The sequence below is a fragment of the Solanum pennellii genome, chromosome 5 (assembly GCF_001406875.1).
Source record: "Solanum pennellii chromosome 5, SPENNV200".
NCBI classification, from domain to species: domain Eukaryota; kingdom Viridiplantae; phylum Streptophyta; class Magnoliopsida; order Solanales; family Solanaceae; genus Solanum; species Solanum pennellii.
Genome location: NC_028641.1, coordinates 37499957 through 37519249, shown reverse-complemented (window position 1 = coordinate 37519249; position 19293 = coordinate 37499957).

Here is a 19293-nt window from a genome sequence, read left to right as displayed (position 1 = left end):
TATACCTATCATGATAGTAGTCATTCATGCTATGAGATTAAGCAATGATAATTAACACCACTTTGAATTCAACTTTAAATTGTTGGTTACAAGAGCAAAATGGTAAACCCCACCACTAATAGCAATACTCAATAGTTCTCTTTCTAACAGTTCCAAAAGTAAAATTGAAAAAAGATAAGATAGATCTATTTTCTCTCACTTCCCAACTATTCATACTTTCCAAACCAATTAATGAAAAAACAGTAAAAGAATACCCTAAATCGCCTTCTCTCTTCCCAAGAACAAAGTGCAGAAAATAAGAGGGTTTTGAAAATAAGAGGGACTTCAAACACTCATTGATTGCGACCCCTAGAAACTTTTTATTGCTAGTGTGGAAGATATGACGCCAAAGCGACAAAACGCTGTAATTGTGGCTTCCTACTAAAATCACTTGCTTTTTCTGGTGCGGCAGGCATATCGAAGGAGTGAGTTCATTAACAGCTTGGAACAATCATTCAAATTCCAAACAGACCCTTGGGACTCATTTGGAGTCCTGCACGTGAAAAATGAATATACTACCCCACCAAAAATGGCATTTCGAGACTCAATAAAATGAATAAAACGGCCAACGGAAGTTGTCTCAATGAAAAATGACCCAACGCAACACTATAGAAAAAAATAGTTTAAAACAAGCAACCAAAAATTTTATAAATATGTTTATTGTTTTGTATTTTGTATGAGTAACTTTCATATGAAAGACACAAAAAAGTGATAAATATATTACTCCCTTCGTTTCACCAAGAAGGACCTGGTTTGACTTGACACGAAGTTTAAGAATATAAAAAAGATTTTGGAATCTTGTGATCCCAAATTGATGTTAGGTCAAATGTACAAAATTGTATTTTGATCATGTGACCTTAAATATGTCACGTGGAAAGCCAAAACTAAAATGTTAAAAAAAAAGAAAAGAAAAGAAAGAGGTCATTCTTTTTGTAACATACTAAAAAGAAAATGAAGACATTCTTTTTTAAACAGAGGGAGTGTTATTTTCTTAGACAAAAGTAGAAATCATGATAATCATAGAAGTAGTTTCACTAATTAAGGTGAACCATAGAGTTTCACCAAATATAGAGAAACCAAATCGGAACTAGAACGGAAAATAATTGATTTCTCACCAATTCACTTCTCACTTCTCAAAAAAATCATTTACAAAAGAGAAACATGTAGGCACCACTGTTGTTTCCAAAATGTGTGGTTAGTAAAGATCCACTCCAGATCGGTCCAGTAAAGACCAAATAGGGCGACTTCCAGTCATTTCAAGTGTCCTTGGCCCATTTTGACTACCTCCAGCCATTTATGGCGACCTCTACGGACATTCGAAAACCTACAAAAACTCCAAGGAATACGAGATAGGATTACATCAATCCATTTCTAGTGACTTCCGACCATTTTTCTAACCTCCATGGACTTCTGGCGACATCCAACAATTCAAACGACACAAAATTTAGGTTTTTGCTATCTTTAGACCTCACAACACTACTAGATCAATCACAACATTCTCTTGATCATGATCTTCAATGAATAAATTGAATATATTAATGACTCTATGTCTTAACTATATCTTATTCAAAACATAGTTGCACATTTTGTTGTTTAAATCCTATGAATTTCAGAATCTTCCCTTGATATACAATAAAAAGAAATCAAGGGAAGATTATTAATCCACAGGCTTTAAACAATAAACACCACAACTAAATTCTAAATAAGATATAGATAGGTAAGATATAAAATCATCACTAATACATTCTAAAAAAAAGCAAGATCAACAGAATATCGAGATAGACCTGGTAGAGCGGTTAGATTTGAAGATAGGAAAAAAATTAAATTTGGGTGTCATCTGAATTGCTAGATGTTGTCGGAGGTCCAAGGAGGTAGAAAAAAAGTGGCTGGAAATCGCCGAAAATGGATGGATGTAACCTTATCTGGTGCTTATTGGAGTTCTATATTGTCGGATGTCCCTAGAGGTCACCAAAAATGGCTCGAGGTTATCAGAAATGGCTAAAAGTCACGGGAATTACTCGAAGTCGCCCTATCTGGTCTTTACTAGACATATATGGAATGGACCAGTACAGTATTTACCACACATTTTGGCAATAACAGTGTTGACGATAGTTGAATTTTGTTGGTGGTGAGAGAGGAGAAGGTAAAAAAGAAAGAGGACAATACAAAAGAGAAAGAGATCACTTGTTGGTACCAAGTGATAAATTTGTTTTGCATAAGCATATGTTTTGGAAAATTATATATATGGATAAAATTAAAATATATCTTTTATTTTTCGTCTTTTCTGGCGAAAGATACTCATACAAAAATTAAAACAATGAATATATTTATAAATTACAAAATGGACAATTCATACATAAGGATCATTTTAAGCATAACTCTACTCTATATTGTTTCCCTATCATTAGTGCTATGTCACAATTTTACATAAAAAAAACAATTTTAAAAAATAATACTTAGAAATAGAGTCGTCACTTTATCTTCTAAAGAAATAAAGAAAACTTCACTCTAAAGACTTTAACAAAATTAAGTCTAAACTTTTTTTAGAGAAAAGGGTACGAGGTTCTTATTTACACATCAAGAAGGTTTTTAAGACACTTCAAATGTTCGCTAACACAAAGTTATTCGGTGCTTTTAAATTATTTAAGTAAAAATAATTAATTAAGGTAAAAATATCATAAAGGTATTTAACCATGTATATATACAAGCATAATTATTAGAAAGCTTCGCCAGAAAAAGCTTTTGAATCCCAAACAAAATTAAAAATCCACAAAACTCTCTTCTTAGAGTAGATGCAGATAGATTATGAGCGTCTTCTTCGTCTTGAATGAAAATTTTGTGTCCCCCTTCCAAAAGGCTTCTCTAAATAGTGAGTGGGAGGGGGTTATAGAAGGAAGATTAGGTCAAAATTTGGGGAATTCTGAGTGGAAACAGCAATGGAATTTGAAATTCAATATCTTGGATAAGGCTTGGAAGAGTTGTATTTGTACTGATCTTGTACAATTCTCAACAGATTGAGACTACGAAGGAAAAAGAGGCACCAGAATACTCCATAAAGGTGAAAGAAATTGTAGAGATTTTTGGGGAAATTTCTGAATGTCTATTCATATCTAATACCATGTATATATACAAGCATAATTATTGGATAAAAAATATAACGCGATAACAATATACACATGTCACCTTCTAATTTGTAAAGAACCTAACCATATGTAACAAACTATTATTCCATCACATGGCTAACATGTGAGTCCATTATTCTAGATTGATCAATCCAACAGTTCACATTTGATCCATCTCGTTTTTTATGAGAGGTTGAGATTACTGCATGTCACATTCAGATAAGTATCTAAAGATCTAGGTATTGTGAAAGTTGTCTGAAATCTTTTTTCCCCTTCTTTCTTATTCCTTTTCTTGTTTCTTCTTTTAAGTCTTCAATTGTTTCTTTGGGAGAATAAGAAGATGATGATGGAGAGTTACGAGTGTCAATAATAGGAAGATGACTATTTTCATTGAAATTTTGACAGTATAGGCATATTGAGTATATTAGAGAATCAAGCGCATAAGACAAATTAATATTAATTATTTAATAAGCTTATTAATTTTAACAAGATAAAATTATTAACTTAAATATAAACGAATTAATTTTAAATATATTTTTTAGTTAAACGAAATTAACTAAAACACATTTAATTAAGAAACAAATCTTTGTGAGATATTTTTTGAATATTTATAAAAAGTAACAATTTTATGTATAATCATATAAAAAATATATGTATTATTTAAAAATTATTAAGATGACAAAATTACTTTTAAAAAGAGAAAGAAAATATCTCTCTCTATGTGGCCCGTGCAACATGCTGATTACATAACATGTTCAAATAACATTCTAATCGTATCTAGAAGGAATGAGTGAAAGATTGGATATGCTAAACGATTGGATATACTATGATTTTCATTACAATTCTCTTTGATAGAGAAGCAAAAACAAAAAATGAAACCTTTGAGTTAAGATGCACCAAAGGTGTTCTTACATCTTTAGATGGTTAGATGTCAGAAGGGAGCTCAAAAAAGATAGACCACTCTGCAAATTTGTGTCTCAAAGGTGACAAGAAGCTTAGGATATGTATTGTGAGTTTACAGCAAAACCAAAAGTTCTTGAGGTTCACGAACGTGGTAGCAAGAAGCTTTGCATCCGTAGCCTGAGAGAGTGTAATATTTCTTTGGAATGATTTGCTCCGTGCACTTTCTCTCAAAAAGTCAAGGTAGCTACCTCAATAACGCTTCTTGTCCATCATGATTATATATGAGAAGTATAAAGTCAAATGTGATAAAATAACAAGGTAAATGCACGAATGTTGATATCATCAGAAGCAGTGTGAAGCAAGAACCATTTTAGAGCAATGGATAACTAATTACCTAGAAAACAATAACCAACATACCTTTTAATATAACAATACCATAAAAGATATACTTGTGAACCATCATACCAATACATTTCTAGAGCACGACATCCATTTGGTTGGTCCTCTTGGTATTCAATTTTTTTAAAAGAAAATGCCTCAAAATAAATGATAAGCTAAAGTACTTACAGTTTAATGGTTCTACCCAAAATATGACCAAATAGAATTGAAAAAATATAATAAATTAAGGTGCTAACCGTATCAAACATCTAGCTCTTCTTAGTAATATTATGTTTTTCTTTTACCTGTATGAAAAAAGATCTGGAGAGTACTTAAAATCAAATATACAATTAAATTACCTAAAGATCTACTGAACCTCGCAACTGAAACTTTATAACTCTATTGGTCCAACACGATAAGAAGTGTTAAAAGATTACAGTATGAAAATCAATAAAATGATGAAAGCAAGAAGCATCAATAAATTTTAAAAATTTCATATAGTGAGGAACAGAAAAAAAATTAAAAAACAATACACCAGATAACAAATATGGTAGTTATGTGTGACTAATCAAATTTTTTGGTTACCTCATATAATTGAATTCAAGACTGAAAAATATATTTATCAAAAAGAACTATTTTATATCTTGTTATAGTTGGAAGATAATATTTTCATTTATAAATATTTCCTCTCTATAAATAACACTCTATTATTGGCAATTACATTTATATTGTTGGTCAAAAATATGGATGTTGCAATGTTTCCTTTTGACAAAAACTAGAAGCCTTCAATTGCCCAAAATAAAATGTCATCAATGTATTGATGACATTTATTCTCATATTTGTAACTTTTGTTGAGACGTTAGTCGTTTACTTATTCTTGGCTATATAATTCTCATGAGTTCTTGTGGAGAAGAAGAGGAGAAAATATAGATTAATTCTTCTTCTTTCTAATATTCGATTGAGTTGAGTTTAATCGCATAAAAGTCTTTGTTAGTTTCTGGTTCATATTTTTAGAGTATTAGAGTTTGTTGAATCCTTGGGATACACCCATATCGGGTGAAATATCCTTAAGGACAATTTCTTTTGACACGCCTCAAATTGTGAGAACTTCCTATAAGAATTATTGGTGAAGTACAAACTTTGGTGAATTTTATACAAGTGTTTGTGATAAAGGTACTTTTAATAAGATTTACAACAGGACTAACACAGGAATTATGTACATGCAACATACTTATTAACCATATACCCATAAAACAACGAAAATGAAAATCAATATCAAAACTATCGAACATACAATCAACAAAATAGGGACTAAAACCAAAAAAAAAGGACTTATGATGTCCAGTAAATTTCACCACTCATTGAAGAAGACGATGAGAAAGTGAGGAAACATAAGAGTGGAAAGAGCAAAGTTTAAGAGGGAAAAGGGCAGAAAGCTGGATAAAGAAAAAGTGAAGGTTGGAATACACGTGTTAAGCATATTGATCATTAAAAGATAAAATTCCACTAAAATAGGTCCACATTCATAGTACGATTCACGCAACATATTGTACAAATAAGTATTGCAGTGATAGTCTTTTTTTGTTGGCTTATATAAAAGGGTAATACACACACGGTAAATTATCGTGATTCACACGGGACTGAACTGTTTTACTTAGCTTGCATGTGATCATTTGATAATATTCGTATTTTCGATACGTACACTACATTGCCAAGAATATTTTATCTTAAGACAAAGGTTTATCAGAAATCCTACAGTGAATGAGTAATAAAGAGATTTTAAGTATAAGAAAGAAATTTCAGAAATCTCCATGAAAATAGTTGGTCAAAAATTTGAAGTTCTAAAGAACAAACATAAGAACATTAAGAACATAATTAACAAAATGCAAATAAAGGGTCTTCGACTCATTTCTTATGAACCTCTGTCAATCTCTTTTTTATTATAGTATGTTGTATCATGTATATGTTTAAAATGACCTTAAAATTGTTAATATCATAAAAAAAATTCCTCATTGTCTAGAATAGTCATTGTTATTTCTTAGGTTTCATATCAACGGTCCCAATTTATTTTGAATTCAACACTAGTTCTTATTATAGTTATAGTATGTAGTTACAAAAACATAATGCAATGATCAACCAAGCAGTAGGTGGCATCTGAAGTAAACACGACTGAATATGCTAAATCAAAATTTTGAGATATAACATATTAAAATCTCACACCATAAGTTTGTGAGCACTTGAGCTCACAAATATCCACATATAGTAATAACAAAGAAGATCTTATTTTCCTAACAACCAAAAAGAAAAATATGTTGCTTAACATATTTTTCAAAAAGATAGTCTCTCAGGTTGTATCCAAGTTTACTGTTCACAAATTCAATTGAAAGAAGTCAAAAGAAAGAGTTATCACTATGAAAAAATCATCTTAAATGAAAATTAATCGTTCAATTGCCACTAAATATGTATATTCAAAGACAATAAGTACTCTCTATAAATGTACCTAAATTCTATAGAGACATTCTAATGACAATCAGTTTGTCACGCTCCAAGCCTACACCCTCGGCTGGATGGCTCTCGAGAACCATTGTTGGCCCCAAGAGAACTCTTGGTATGGCTTACTTACTAAACGAAAAACATTACAAATAACCTCAAATAAAGAAGTTATGAAAAATCTTGGAATGTCTTTAAAGAAAGCATTCAAACTAGCCCAAAATGGCTACTCAAGTCTCAAATAAAAAAAATCTGAAATACAAAGTTAAAAGACTCATAACTAATTGTATTATTATCTCTGAAGCCTCTAAAACAACTTAGATGGATGTTGGAAAAAACCCCACAACTTCCTAATTAACTTAAAATAAAATTGAAAGCAATAAAAGGAGTCCTCTAAAATGCAAAGAGGATCACCAACAAACTCTGAACTGCTCACTGAATCAACGATGCAGTGGATGTCGATCCTAGTAACTTGTCTCTGTATCATAATAAGATGCAGACCAACTGACATCTGTACATTTAATGTACGAGTATGCAGGTTAGAATGTTAAACACAACATAGGCTTAAAAGCAATCTAAAGAACTTACCAGACTCAACTGAACTCATTTCAATATAAAGCGGTATTAAAAAAGTGCAATATAAAAAAAATCTATTTAAACCATGATATCAGCTCTGTATGTATGCAAAGATACAATATAACTCCGAGGCGTATGTAAATATACAAATAAATTATGTCTATAGGAATACAATTACTTCTGTGGGAGTTTCTCTAACCGGCAATCATCACTTAAGAGCTATAGTGATGGTATAACGTTTTGCCTCAAACTGCTAGGGCCGTCCTATACTTTGTAAAAAGTATGACCCTTTTATACCCATGGTGGCTACATGGTTTATGGGAGTTGTGAGTTGTCTGAACTCTCCCCGATATGGGTGCTCAATACTACTTCCAAAAATATTGTATTAGCTCTTATGTTTCAAAAATATACTTCCTTCTGTGATTTGAGTTTAGTGCTAAAAAACATAGCTCAAAAAGGCTGTCTTGGAAATCAAAATTTCCCTTCTTGCTTTATTTTGAAAAGCATATCCTCTTTTCTGAAAAACTAGCTCAAAGGCTCTTTGAAAATCTCAGTTTACATTCTTATTTAAATGTGAAAACATTTTAACTTCTATAGAATACTTAGTTCTCATATACTTCTTTGAAGAAATGAACTTCAAATCTGAAATCTTTGCTTAACTTGAAACTTAAGTCTTAAAACAAAGTTAAAACGTTTGTGAAAGTCTTATGAAATCCTTAAGAACTTATCTTGACTTGTTTAATTTAATCTTAAATTTCCTTGAATTGAATTATGGATTCAAGGATCGTGATTTGCGATAGGAACGATCTCATGATGGTTTAGGAATAATTTTAGATAGCTAAACATGAGAAAATATCAAAATAGAACTATGAGGTGGGTCCGCGACGCGAAGAAGCATTTAAATTTCAAAAATAACTTTTCAGGTTGAATGGTCTGTAACAGCTCTTCTACGTGAAATGATTTTTCTCAAAACTGGGAACTAGCTCTGCGACATGCCCATAGGTACCAGATTTGTCCAACGAGAGTTACTTCTTCGTTTTTCAAACTTTAAGCCCTCTAAACTTCATGGGTTCTTTCTACGAATACATAGAATCATTTATACCATCAAATAAAATCAGATTCTACTAAAAAACATAGTTAAAAACATGAATCGATCTCAAGAAAATCAAATCAACACAACCTAGAAGAACTCAAATGAAATTTATCAAGAATTCAAGGATTTACTTTCAAATCTAATAACTTCGCTCAAATTTAATCATGATTGGCGCGTGGGTGAACTAACCCAACTCATTTTGATCTCACATACCTTTGTAGCGATCACTCCGATGAAATCCACAAGATAATCTCAACGAAACTTAAACGGATCTCAAACATTCTTCCCTTTCTCCTCTTTTCTACTTTCTCCAAGCTCTAGCATGAAATTTACTTTTCTAAAACCGAGTAAAATATAACTTAACCCCAATTAAACTCCTAAAAATGAATTTGAATAATTAGGTAAGGAAAATATTAAATTACCCTTCAAAAATCCAGATTTATACTTTCCTTAATCAAACAGACCAACTTCAAAAGGGGATAACTTACTCATTCAAACTTGAAATATCACAAACTTGGCGGCGTTGGAAAGATCATTCAAAGAGATTTCCAACCATATCTGGAAGTGCTCCTAACTCATCATGAGTTAGAAGTTATGACCTTTTGATATTGACCAAAAATTCACTTTTTCTAACTTAGGTAATTTTTTAGATTTTTAATTATTTCCAAAACTGACTATTTTTAATTCTTAGCTTCTTCCTAACTATTTCAGATTGCGAGATGTTACACAATTAATTTCGGTAAAGTCTCTAGCACTCTTTGTTAATATGCATAATTATTGCTGATAAAAATTATTTTATTATGCCAAAAAAGAGACGAAAAAGTATGACAAATTAGTCAACTTGCGATTAAAGAAGTGGACTAATTGTCTCCATACTAATATTCTTGGAAGAGTGCAATAGCATACAAATATCTGCACCTAAGATAAAACAATCAAAATAATATACTAAACGATGGCAAGCAACAGAACAATCGGTTTGGTTCTTTTAACAAACTTCACATTTTATTTTGTCTTAGTTATCACATATTTGTTGTTCTGTGTTATCAAATATAGAACAACCCACAAGTAATTTTTCCAAAAGATATATGAAGAAACCTGTAGAAAAGAAAAAAATAGAAGACCAGTTTTCGGCCATTCTTAATATAACTTTTAATCGGGTTCAAAAAAAAGTCACTGAAATAGCAAAAAAAATACAAAAGTTATATGAATAACTATGACTTACAGTAAATGATTAAGCTCCATGAAATAGGAGGAAATAAACTTTCAGAAATGAAACACCGCCCATAAGAAGCTTAATTAATGCGTTTGAATTCGACTAATATATAGTTAGAAAAGAACTACAAATAGTAATGGCAGAATTAGAAGGTTTGCTTACTAAAGAACTAAATGTAATGAATTCAATCATTTCAGCAACGTTATGAGTTGTGAACTGAAATGTGCAAGAGTAATAATATTGTATTGAACTTGAAATTAATTTTCTTTGATTATTCTTCTTTTTTTGGTGCCTAGAAATAATAACTACCACATCAATAGAAAGGGGAAAATAAATGCTAATATTCCGTACATGCATGTCATCAAATTTTCTCACTCACGAACCAAAGGAACAATATAGGAAAGCCAATAATAGGTTATTTAAAATGAAATCTCCAAACATATTGTATGACTAAATGGTGATTCTACCTCGAGTAAATCCAGAACACTCAAAATAGGAGGAGTAATAAGAGACAAATATGGTAATTGGGTGGTAGGTTTAACGGGAAATATATATGAAGCAACAAATATTACTTCTGAACTATTGGCTCTCCATAAAGATTTGACTATGCAATAGCCTACAACCAAACGCTACTTCAAATCAATGAAGACTGTCAAGATATCCTTCACTGTCTAGAAAATGATCATCCATCTTACTCTAATATTTTGTTTGATTGCAGGGAACTGATACTCAAACTTAATTAGGAATCCTCTGGTGCAACATATAGATATAGGTAAGAAAATCAAGTGACTGGTACCTTTGCTATAGAGGGGTCTAGATTGAAGAAAGCTAACTCCCATGTGTTTTGGACATTTCCTTCATTGATTGTATCTAGTAAGATAGATGAAGACACAGTAAGAACTCTTCGTATTAGGAATAAAAGGCTGCCTCTTGGAATAATAATCCAATGTTGGAGTAGGAATTCTAAGTCGTTTGAGATTTGTTGTTTATGATATTACATATTTACAATTAATTAGGATTTGTTAGTCAGAGAAGTTCCTAATCCTAGATTACTTAGGTTTTAGTATTATAAATAGATGAGTCTTATTAAATATTTGTGCGTAGTGAAATACAAGAGAGTATAAATAAAATATTTTCTTTCAAATTGGCATTGAAGTTTCTATGGTCCACGTAGATGATCTTCGAGTTTCCACTTTCGACAGGTGATTATAATCCATATATGCTGCTCGTCTAGTCAATGATCATGTCGAAAAAGCCCGGACGAATGATATACATGAAAAATATGCTAGGATGAAAGATTTAGAGAGGCGCTGTTGATTTAATGAAGTGCAACCAAGAACAAGAGGAAGAAACTCTTCTCTAAATTAAAAGTAAGGGAAAGTGAAAAGGAAAAAATAAGGAGGGGGGAGGGTATCACGCCGCGAGCCTACACCCTTGGCGGGACTGACACTCGAGAACCATTGTTGGCCCCAAGCGAACCCTTGGTCTGACTTACTTTCTCAGCCGAAGACTTTCAGCAATAAGAAAGGAATTCAAATGCTAAAAAACTTAATTATCTCAAACTGAGCTCATAATGTTTTAAAAAAAACATTTCACTTAGCCAAAGTGGAAACTCAAATTTGAACACAAGCCAGTAACAAGATAATGACAAATGAACTAACATCTGACTAACTATCTATGAAGCCTCTAAAACAAGTGAGGTGGATGTTGGGACAGGCCCACGACATCCTAATGAACTGACTAATAGTTAAATCAATGAGAAAGGATCCTCTTAAAGGAAGGAGGCTCACCACAAGACTTTGAGTGCTCAACTGGATCAACGATGGACTGGATGTTGGCCTCGTTACATGCCTCTGCATCATAAAATGATGCAGACCAACTAACATCAGTACATTGAATGTACACGTATGCTAGTTTAAATGCTAAACATAACATAGACTTGAAAAGAATATGAGAAATAATTACCTGGCTCAACTCGACACAACTGAATTGATTTTAATATAAAGTAGTGTAAATAAATGAAGAATAATTAAAAGCTTTAAACATGATTTTCAATTTTGTGTATTTAAAAATACAATAATAACTCAGTATGTATGCAAGATACAATATGAATTATGTTTGTATATGAAAATACAAATATTTCTTATGTATATAAAATACAAAATATTGTTTTTGGAGTTTCTCTAATCGACAACCATCACTTAAGAGATATCGTGATGATATAGCGTTTTGCCTCACGCTTACAGGACTGTCTATACCTAGCCATGAGTATAGAATCTGAACTTATAAGTAGATCCATTGGTCTATGCTAAAAACCACTAAAGGAATCATCTAAAAAGTATTGACCCTTTTTATACCCATGGCGGCTACATGATTTATCGCGGCTCGGAGTTTTTTGAAGAATCCCCCATATCGGTGTTCAATACTACTCCCAAAATATACTAGCTTTTTATGTTTAAAAACACAACTTCTTTTTGTGGTTTGAGATAATTGCTCAAAACTTAGCTTAAATGTTATCTTGGAAATCTCAGTTTCCTATCTTGCTTAATTGTGAAAGCATTTACTCTTTACTTAAAACTAGCTCAAAGTCTCTTTTGGAAATCAAAATTTCCTCTTTACTAAAAAACTAGCTCAAAGGCTTTTTTTGAAATTAATGTTTCCTTTGTTGGTTAAATGTGAGAACATTTTTAACTCTTTGGGAACACATAGTCCCGATATACTTTTTTGAAGACAAGAACTTCAACTTTACTCTTTATTAAACTCAAATCTCAAGTCTTAAAACAATTTTAAATCATTTGTAAAAGACTTTTGGAAGATTTTATGAACTTCTCTTAACTTTACTCTGAAGTGATCTTGACTTGGATCTTAATTTCTCTTGACTTGACTCTTAACTTCTCTTGAATTGAATTATGGATTCAAGAATCATGTTTTGTGGTAGGAAAGATATCATGATGTTTAGAAGTGATTTTAGATAGCTAAACATGAGGAACGATCAAGAAATTACTGCTGGAACACTAGTTTGTGACCGCTTCGCTCAGCGATGGTGAACTTTTTGAAACTGTGGGATGGGTCCGTGGCCTGGGGCACCAGATTTGCCCGACTTTTTCCTTCCTTCATTTTCAGCCCCTATTCGCCTAAACTCAACAACTATTCTCAAGTTCTCTTTAGATTCTGATAGCAGGTATGTATACATGAATATAACTCGAAGAACTCAAGGAAACAATATTTAATCCTCAAGAAAGTCCTCAAGAAAGAAGGTCAATATCAAGAACAACATTCAAGGTTCATGGACTTTTAACTTTCTAAAACAAACTTCACTGAAATAAAAATGATTGGCGCGTGGGTGAATGAACTCAATGCCATGAAAGACTCACATACCTCATACGGATCACCTCTTGACGAAAACCACGAGCCTAGCTTCAAGAACTTGACGATTCCATACTCCATCTCCTCTTTTCTTCTCTTCTCTCAAAACCCTAACTTGTTCTCAAATGTTTAAACTGAACTCAATCAGTTTAGAACCCCAACTTAACCACCAATGATGAAATTAATTAATTGGGTAATGAAAAGACCATAATGTCTTTATAAAATTCCGATTGGACTTTACTTATTTAAACATCACAACTTCCAATGGGTATAACTCACTCATACGAACTCACAATCACGCAAACTCGGCGGCGTTGGAAAGATTATTCCAAGATTTTTCCAACATATATAGAAACACACCTAAATCATCCTGATCTAGGAGTTATGGTAAATTGAAGTTGACCAAAAACTCAAAGTTAACTTAACCAATTTTCTAGATTTTTATCATTTCCAAAAATAACCCTCTCGAATTATAGCTCCTTGTAGATCTTTTAATTTGCAAAAATTACACCTAACTCATCCTGAGGTAGAAGCCAAGCTGAGTGAGAGACAACAACGACACGAGGGGGTCCCTCTTTCCAACCCTTTTAACAATCAATAGAAGTGTTTGTCTATTTTAACACATCTATTTTTCATTTTACCACCAATGAGGGAGAAATTCCTTTTATTAAAGCATAAGAGAATCTTTTCAAATTTCTCTTTTCATCTTTCCTCCATTTCCGATGAACTCTTGTTATACCCAACAATCCACCACATTAATATGAATGGTCATAACATAAACGAATGCACGGACATGTGTGTACTTTATAAGTAAGGATCAATTGCATTTTGATGAGTAGGTTTCCCCTTGGACTTTCCGTAGTGGTCATATGTCGGATATACTCGGTCAATCGGCATATCCGATATCTCTGAAATGTTGAGCTTTGGTTTATACCTAGACAACAATATGTCACACAATTAACCCTTTACCATTATGGTTCTTACGGTTGTGTTCGTTTCAGCCATGAACACCTCCTAGCTTCATGGGTGTATGGAGAACAGACTTTTGAGATATATTTCTCTTGGAAGCGGCTTACAGTTCACACTCACATAGGTGATTTCTAACTATGTCATCTCGTAGATACACTATTTGGTCAAATCTATCAAACTAAGCAAATCATTAAAAAATTTAAGCTTTATTTACTCATTAACAAGCCTTAAAGTCTTGACCTTGTTCCTGAACATTCTCTTCATCATGAGAATGGATTGAGTTGATTGACAATGTTGAATCGTCATTCAAAACTTTGTTTTTCTCCTAGAACCGAGCTCTTGAAATCTCCAGTCTTTTAGATGTAAGTTACCTCCATGCTAACTTGTCCTAAGTCGTAAACCCATTCCCTTAGATGATCTTTCAACTTCCTCTCACTAGGTCTTTCGTTAGTGGATCTGACACATTATCAATTGACTTTATACAGTAAATTATTATAATTCCACTAGAGAGCAGTTGTATTAAGTTTTTATGTCTCTGTCGTATATGAAGAGACTTCCCCTTGTACATGACACTCCCTACCCTACCTATTGTTGCTAAACTATCAGAATGTATGCAAATAGATCCCAGAAGTTTGGGCCAGAATGGAATATCTTCTAAGAAAGTTTGGAGCCATTCAACTTCTTCCCCATCCTTATTTAAAGCAATAAATTCAGATTCCATTGTGGAGTGAGTGCTACATATCTGTTTGGAAGATTTCCAAGAGACTACTCCTCCACCAAGTATAAACACATAACAATTTGTGGATTTTAGTTCATTTGAGTCGGTGATCCAATTTGCATCACTATAACCTTCAATCACGGCTGTATATTTATTATAATGCAAATCATAGTGTTGTGTATGTTTTAGATACCCCAACACATGTTTCATTTCCATACAATGAGTTTGATTCAGATTACTAGTGAACCAACTCGGTTTGCTACTAACACATGTTAAATCTGGTCGTATAGAATTCATAATATACATCAAACTTCCCAACATTCTGGAGTATTTCAATTGAGAGTCACTTTTACCTTCATTCTTTTAAATGTAAAACTTCATTTGGAGTCTTGATTACATTGAAATTCAAGTACTTGAACTTACCCAATTCTCTTTCAATATAATGAGATTGAGAGAATGCTAGTCCTTAAGGAGTTTTGAGAATCCTGATCTGTAAGATCAAATCAGCAACTCATGAGTCCTTCATATCAAACTTGCTGAAAAATATGCGCTTAGTATTATATCGTCAATATCATTAATCATTAGTAACATGTCATCAACATACAGATAAACAATGACTTCATGATTCAGAACATTTTTAATGTAAACACACTTATCAAATTTATTAATCTTGAATCTATTAGCCAACATTGTTTGGTCAAATTTAGCACGTCATAGTTTGGGTCCTTGTTTGAGCCCATAAAGTGACTTCACAAGATTGCACACTTTCTCTTATTTACCAGGAATCAAAAACCCTTCAAGTTGTTTCATGTTAATTTCTTCCTCAAACTCATCATTTAAGAAGCTATGTTTACATCCACTTGATGGATTTTAAGATCATGCACTGCCGCTAGTGCTATTAACATCCTAATTGATGTTATCCTTATCACTGAAGTGTATGTATCAAAATAGTCCAGACCTCCTATTTGTACATATCCTTTGACTACAAGTCTGGACTTATATTTGTCAATAGTCCCATCGACTTTCATTTTCCTTTTAAAGATCAACTTTGATCCTAAAGATTTTTTTGCTGGAGAAAGATCAGTGGATTCCCAAGTATGATTATTTAAAATTGGTTAGACCTCACTATTGATTGTTTCTTTCTAATAGATTGACTCAGAAGAATTGAAATCTTCTTTAAAGGTTGAAGACTCATTTTCAAGCAAGTATAACACAAAATCTGGTCTAAAAGAAGTGGATTTCCGTTGGCGATTACTATGCCTAGGATCCTAATTAGGTAGTGTATTTTCCGTTGATTCTTCTCATGGTCATTTAGGTCTTTCACTTGTCAAATCACATTTAATTTTATACGAATAAATGTGTTCAAAGAACTCAGCGTTATTTGACTCGATTACCACATGAATATCAGGATTATCAGATTTGTGAATTAAAAACCTACAAGCCTTACTATTCACGGTATATCCAATAAATACACTATCCACTGTTTTGGGTCCAATTTTCACCCTCTTGAGTAAAAGAGCCTCTACCTTGGCTAGACATACCTGCACTTTGAAATATTGCAAGTTGGGTTTCTTTATTTCCATAACTCATATGGAATCGTTGGGTTTTGCTATGGAGTGCCCTATTGAGTATCTTGTTAGTTGGAAGGATGGCTTCCCCCATAGATTTCGCGGTGAACCAGAACTGATTACCAAGGCATTTATCATTTCCTTTAATATTTTGTTCTTCTGTTCAGCCACACCATTGGAATGTGGTGTACAGGGTGAAGTAGTTTGATGGATAAAACTATATTCCAAACATATCTATGCAAAAGGATATTTGTATTCTCTACTTCCATCACTCCGAATCTTTTTTATCTATAGATTTAATTGATTTTCCACTTCATTTTTGTATTTTTAAATGCGTGAATTACTTCATCCTTACTATTAAGCAAATATACATAATAGAATCAAGTGAAATCATCAATAAAAGTTTTAAAATACGTTTTCTCACCACGAGATGGTATTGACTTCATATCGCATATATCCGTGTGAATTAAGTCTAAAGTTTTGTATTCTTGTCAACGGATTTATAAGGATGTTTAGCGAACTTACTTTTCATACAAATTTAACATTTTGATTTATAGCATTTGAAGTTACGCAATTCTTCTAAAGTAATCAATTTTGACAAGGCTTTGTAATTTACATGTCCCAAATGGGCATGCCATAAATAATTTGACTCCAATAAATAAACAAGAGCAGAATTGTAATTAGTACTATCAACAACCATTACATTCAGTTTGAAGAGGCCCTCAGTAAGGTAACTCTTTTCTAATAGCATCTCATTCTTACTTATTAAAGTTGAGTTTCCCGTTTTACAATTTGTCTTGTTTTGTTGCCACCACATGTTAGAAGCATCACAAGAATCTTCTCATATAAATTTTCATTGCTTAGTCAACTATTGATAGCTTGTTGCCTAGACGATGCCTCAAGGGCTTTGTAATTATATCTGTAGGTTTTCACGTTGATATTGGCCGAATAGCAATTAGTTTGGCATAAAATTCTGTGATTACAATGCCTATAGACTACATAGCTCTCCTATGGGCCTTTGGCATATCTTGACGCATATAGAGCTAAAAATTAGAGTTGTAATTTTACCTTACGGTTATAGCTTCGTGGCTGCCTATTGAATTATAGTGCTGAGCTGTTAGGTGTTCCACCTAATTGCTAGAGGCCTTAAACTTCAATATGACAAGCAAATTATTGTATTGGTCACTTAGAAAGTCACCTTACTTGTTGATAAATTAGACGATTGTTTGATTAGCCAGTTATTAGTAATTCGTACCAAGACTTTGTTGTTGCCTAGAAGGGACTTTGACAAGCTTAGCTTGCCTATGGAGCTATACTTTGCTTATAAGAGCTATAAAATATCAAGAAAGGCCATGATGAAGACTATAGAGCTAGATTGAAGTCTACACATTTATGAACTTCATTTATGCCTACGTTGATAATTTTGACCATTAGTAGGGCCTGATGTGCTCAAGGTGCAGCTATAGGAGCCCAGAATGCTCAAACCATATATTACTAAAAGTGGGAAGCTCTTAATCTCAAAGTTGAATTACCATTTTTCCTTTAAAATAAAATACAATAAATAAAAATCTAATTAATTAAATAGTAAATAGTGATCATTATTTTAAAAACTTTTTCCATTGAAAAATAACATTAATTCTCTACATCACCAATTAATCATATGTCGAGAATGTGGAGAAGATACAAAGTTGGAAAAAATAAGTTGATGTAGACTATATTCATATGATAATATAAATTAAGTAAACATAATTCTTTGGCAATTACAATGTTACCAAAAATAATTAAATAAATGTTTGCATTTTGAATAACCAATACTAATCTACTATACATAATTAAAGATTGACTATGAAGGGTTGATTCTCATTATTATCTAGGAATCAGTTTTCAAGTTAAAAGTTTAATTTAAAATGTCATTATCTAATACCATTTAAGATGGATGCTAATCACATGAGATTGGATGAATTGCACAATTTAACATGAGAAGAAACCAGAGTCGAAAATTGCGAATGATGGATTACCAAAAAAAATGTTGGAGGAGCTGCTAATCAAGAAGAAGAAACAAAAGCAAAACAAAAAAGAAAAGCAGATCGAATATAGGTGTAGAAGAAACAGACCGTATGTTAATATGTTTGACGCCAACAGTACGAAAGTTACTATTTGTTAAATATTCATCAACATGTAGGAACTTCAAACTTGCTTTGCAATATATATCATCAAAATCCTTACACCTGCTTTCTTTATTCCATTACAAGATTTTTATCCTTTATAATTTATTTGTTTTCGATTTATATCAACTCGGTATAGTTGCAAACTTTAAATTTAGATATCATCGCGAGTCTTTCGTACAGTAACTATGAAATCAAATTTGTCATTCTTCTTCTTCTGCATGTATATTTTGATTTGATTTGTCTTTTAATATTTTGAACTTCTTTAAGTAAAATTTTTTTTGGGTATTTATTCGCCCTTAAATTGCAAAAGGTTTGTTTAAAGATACAAAATGTGACCGGTCATTTTTTCTAAACACAATACTTTGATGAATTGATTAATTATAATATTCTCTTTTCTTTTTTTAGTAAAGAATGATAATATTCATCTATAAGAAAATGCAACAATCTTGATGAAAACTTGCAAACACTAAATATACAAAATAGAAGTTTGTATCATAGATGACATTCTTTGTGGGTTACACGAAGCTTTTTATGGTCATTGATGATTTTAATATCTAGGATTTTTATTTTATTATGTGGAAAAATATTAATTATAGATCAAAGAAAGTTTTAAAGATATGTGTGCACGATTTAAAATTTAATATTGTGATACAAATTTATATGAAAATTCAGAAAATCACAGGTAGATTA